The sequence below is a fragment of the Nesoenas mayeri genome, assembly GCF_963082525.1.
Source record: "Nesoenas mayeri genome assembly, chromosome: 9".
NCBI classification, from domain to species: domain Eukaryota; kingdom Metazoa; phylum Chordata; class Aves; order Columbiformes; family Columbidae; genus Nesoenas; species Nesoenas mayeri.
The window spans coordinates 26,956,240-26,961,159 of NC_137557.1; positions in this window are offsets into that span (position 1 = coordinate 26,956,240).

The window sequence follows — 4,920 nt, forward strand, 5'->3', positions numbered from 1 at the left end:
TCATCAAGGCTCTTCCCTTTCATGAGAACATTCACAGTTTGACCTCAAAATAGACCAACCATTTCTTGAATATTTATGGTTATATGTAAGACCATCAATTCCTGCTTGGATTTTTCAGCAGTGCCTCAAAACTATGTTTTACTATACATGTTAAGATTGGAAACAGAATTTTAAAACTAACCCGTAAACTTTTAAAATTTAACATCTTGGGGTTTTAAAATCTGGATGCTAAATTATTTGAAATATCAAAACCTGTGATTTAACAAAAATTAGGGGGAGCACTGAGTGCTGTTGTTTGCAATGCTGGACAATTCCTGTGGGACACTGTGCACGTCTTTCTGAGAACACGCCTTGTATCTGCTCATGGGACGGCTGTAGTTTAGAAGGGCCTGCTTCAGGCAGGTTTTACATATCCTACTTTTAAACTTGTGTTTCTTTTTTCCTGTTTTATTACCCACAGTTGTTGCCAAGCTAAACTTTTTTTTTTTGGTGTCAGGAATACTGTGTTTTGTGAAAACATGTGATTTGACTTTGCTTACAATGGACAGTAAGGGCTTTTTGGATTTTCTGTGCTAGAGGGTCCTATATGGCTTTATATGCTTACATATAATTCAAGTTGACAAATTGTAATTGAGAAATGTGAGATTCCTGTGTTTTAGGTATGAAATAAGTATATTTATGACAGCTAAAGGATTGATTGACAATTTTACTGTTATGATGGTGCTCTTCTAAAATGGTCTTATGTCCAGAAGGCGCAGGTAGCCATAGTGGTCTTTGACCACAGTTGATTTGGGGAGCTTGATAAGAGTGGAGGCTTACATGAATGTTTACTTTTTTGGAGGAATTCTTACAAAACTCTTTCTTGTAAAGATAATATATTTTCTGTACTATGAAATTATGTATATCTGAACTAGGGTTTAATACTTTGCTTCCAGAAGTCTTATAGAGGTATTCTCATAAGTCTGTTGGCTTTTCACGTGAATAAGAAGCTATCCTCTTGTGTTCAAAGCAAAGGAGATCACTGAATTTTGTATTTGGACTCAGATCTCATGTTTGAATAATACACCAACATAAAAAGTATGCTGTGTATGTTATGTATATCCAAGAAAGGAAGCAGACAAATAAAAGCTCTTAGAAAAATATGGTGGTATTAATATTAGTCGTATTTGAAACACATTGTATCAGGTACGCTAATAAAAGTACTTTCTTTGTCATGTTAAGATAGTAAGTTTGAGGAAGGTAGCTGGTGTTAGTGTGTTATTACCGTTTTTCCTTGTGGAACCATCCTGTTCGTTGCAATGGCTTTGTGCCGTCCCAAACACACTAGATTGGATTCCAGATGCGGTGTTCGCCACTTGGCGCTCGGCTCCCACTCATCAGTTCTCCTGGGAAGGTGGGTTTGTTATCTGTACGAAGCAGCACGCTAATGTTGCTATTTCTAATTGCGTTCAGTACGTTAAGCAGAGTCCCTCAGCGCTGGCCTGGTCATCGCACGTGGCACTCTGTTCTACTACAGAGCACACGTGCCCTTACACAGAACTGTCTCTTTTCAAGGCACTTTTAGGGGGCGTTGGATTGCATGTGGGAGTTGCAGAGTTTTTATTTATCCATGGAAATATATATGTATAAAGCGATAGCAGAGACAGAGAAGTTTGTTCCCTATAGTACCTTAGTTGTATGACATTTTGCATCTCTGCTTCGTTTGAAAGCTGTTGTAGTCTTCGCATCTACTTTGCTGCTCATCAATCCAGAGTGCTTTGTACTATTTGGTCAATCTTGTCTTATCGTTTAGACTTTCCTGCTTCACACATATTAAACAGGTCATTGCTTTCTCATTTGGCAATGTAATACTGGCTGTTCCAGAGGTTGTCTGCAGATGTTGGGGCTCTGATACTTCCCTTCTGGACATGCACAGAGACAAAATTTTACATGTCTGTGATACTACTTTAAACTGGGAAGTAAAAAAAAGAAAAAAGGTAAAGTTTGGAGAAGCGGGGATTCAGAATTTCTTTGTACAAATCTTAGTGCAATCATGAAAGGACCATGAAAGGTTTTTTTTGACACCACTGCGAAATGCTCATTCTTCTTTTCTTTCATGTGAATGTGTGTTTTGTCTTAGCTCTAACTTTGCCTCCATGAATGAAAAATCGAGATGGAAGTTTTCATGGTATCTCCATTTGTAGCAGAAAGGTCAGAACCATTAATTACTGAAAGACAGCTTACTCTATGCTCTTCCTGAACTATGGTTTTGATTATTGTTTCTGTTGAAATTATTTCAGAAATTGTATTTCAGATAATTTTGATTCTGTTTGGTTGCAGATTGTAGTGTCTGGAGTTTACAGTCACTATGTCTGCTTTTAAAAACTTGTAATAGTTGTTACCTACGTTTCGTAACCGATCCTTACTTGAGAAAATGGGCCCCATTCTGCTAAGTCCTGGCTCCCATTCCCTGTCGCAGGGCGGCTGCTGCCAGTGCTGCTATTTGGGAAAGAAACTGGTCTGAAGGGAGTGTGGAGAAGAACAGGCAGGAGCTTTCCCTGCTTACCGGCTGGGGGAGGAGAGGAGCAGCTGCCAGACTCCTTGCCTCGCTGAAAAAACTTACGTGACAGATGGTTATGTCATCACAAATAAAAATAGATCATTGTAGTTCCGAGCATGGTTTCCACGTTGCTGCTCCCCAGGCTGCTGCTGAGGAATGCAGAGAGCACCATGCAGAAAACCCTTTAATTTGCATAGGAATCGATACTGGAAAATCAAAGTTGCCATTTAAAATTCTTTAATTTACAGAATTTGATCTGCTTTGCAGAGGAATGTTGCTGTCATTTCCACAGCGAAGCGCTGTTGGGCGGCTCAGCAGAGCGCAGCCCTGGGCGGCTGCCGCGGGAGCCGTGCGGCGCTGCCGGCTCGGGCTGGGCGCTCCGGGCTCGGGCTGGGCCCTGCCGGCTCGGGCAGGGCGCTCCGGGCTCGGGCTGGGCGCTGCCGGCTCGGGCAGGGCGCTCCGGGCTCGGGCTGGGCGCTGCCGGCTCGGGCTGGGCGCTCCGGGCTCGGGCTGGGCGCTCTGGGCTCGGGCTGGGCGCTGCCGGCTCGGGCTGGGCGCTGCCGGCTCGGGCTGGGCGCTCCGGGCTCGGGCTGGGCGCTGCCGGCTCGGGCTGGGCGCTCTGGGCTCGGGCTGGGCGCTCCGGGCTCGGGCTGGGCGCTCCGGGCTCGGGCTGGGCGCTCTGGGCTCGGGCTGGGCGCTGCCGGCTCGGGCTGGGCGCTCCGGGCTCGGGCTGGGCGCTGCCGGCTCGGGCTGGGCGCTCTGGGCTCGGGCTGGGCGCTACGGGCTCGGGCAGGGCGCTCTGGGCTCGGGCTGGGCGCTACGGGCTCGGGCTGGGCGCTCCGGGCTCGGGCAGGGCGCTCTGGGCTCGGGCAGGGCGCTCTGGGCTCGGGCTGGGCGCTCTGGGCTCGGGCTGGGCGCTCCGGGCTCGGGCAGGGCGCTCCGGGCTCGGGCTGGGCGCTCCGGGCTCGGGCTGGGCGCTCCGGGCTCCCGCTGCAGCAGCCAGCCCGGCGGTGCTGCGGCTGCTCGGCTGTCACAGAGGAGAGGCAGCAACAGCAGGAGAACGGCAATCCACATCCCTCTACTGAAATAAGCGATTAGTACTTCGAGTAAGCACTGGGGCTTTCCGTACAGCTTCCTGCCTGTGGTTACAGATTATCAGAACTCTGCTATGCTATTTATACACAAGGAAAACAAGTACTCTTAGGTTTTGTTCCATCCGTATCATTCCTGTTAGTGCTCAAGTTTTATCCAGTTGGAAAAGCATGTATTTCATATCTGCTTTTGACCAAAATGTTCTTCAACTTGTCAGTATTAATCTTCACCTATAATCTGTTCATATTCCTCTGTCTTTGGTTATAGCCTTTCAGTTTCAAAGTATCAAATAACTCTGTACAACTGACAGACGTGACAAAGATCTCTTAACATTATGACATTGTGTAACTGCTTCCAGTCTGTTCCTTCCCTTATCCTCAAAACAGCTACTTGTTTAACCTTTTGCATATAGGAATGAAATAAATGAGACAGACAGGCTCCTATTTATATTACTGGTGCCAGACTGAACATTGCTGTATTGTCCATCCTTTCACAGTAGAGACAAAACTTTAAACTATTTACACATGTACTTTACTGCCACTAAATTAATTCCTTCTTACCTCCTCCTTAATTACCTAATGGATCATAATAGTGACATTTACTAACTAGATTATAGTCAGCAGTAGAGAAAAATATGGTGCTGTTACATAGTTGTCTAATTCTTTGAAGAGTAAATCCAGTTCATATTAACATCAATGATTCACTGACTTCAACGGAAGAAAAACCAGGCCCTTAATCAGCAAGAAGAGTAGTGTCAGTCACACCATGCAAGACCCAAACCATCGAAAGCATGTAAATGATCAAAAGAGTTTCTGTTTTCAGCCTGCCCCACTTCATACATAATGAATAACTACTTGGTGTATGATTTAATCTTAAAATATTTTATTAAGCACAGATAATAATGCTGAAATCCATGTAATAAAACAACTTTAGAGAAAAAGCTAAGTTAAAATGAGTTACTATAAATATTGCACTTAAAATTCTTATTTTACATACACAACTCCTTAAAAAACTGGACACTTATAAATTAACAGCTTCCAAGTAACTGGAATTTGGTATGTTTGAGATCAGATGGCTGTGCTGCAAATCTTCGGCTTTAAGACTTGGGAGGATCTGTTCTCGTCTCGGTAGGTACATGTGATGGACACCGCTTTGTGCCAGGGTGTGCTTAGGTGGACGGGAGGGAAATGGGGAGCATGGTCTTAGTGTTGATAGTCAGTTGTATTTTTATGACTTATAGTAAGTGAAAAATATTTTTCTAGAGAGGTGATAGAATGCAGCTGCAGAGT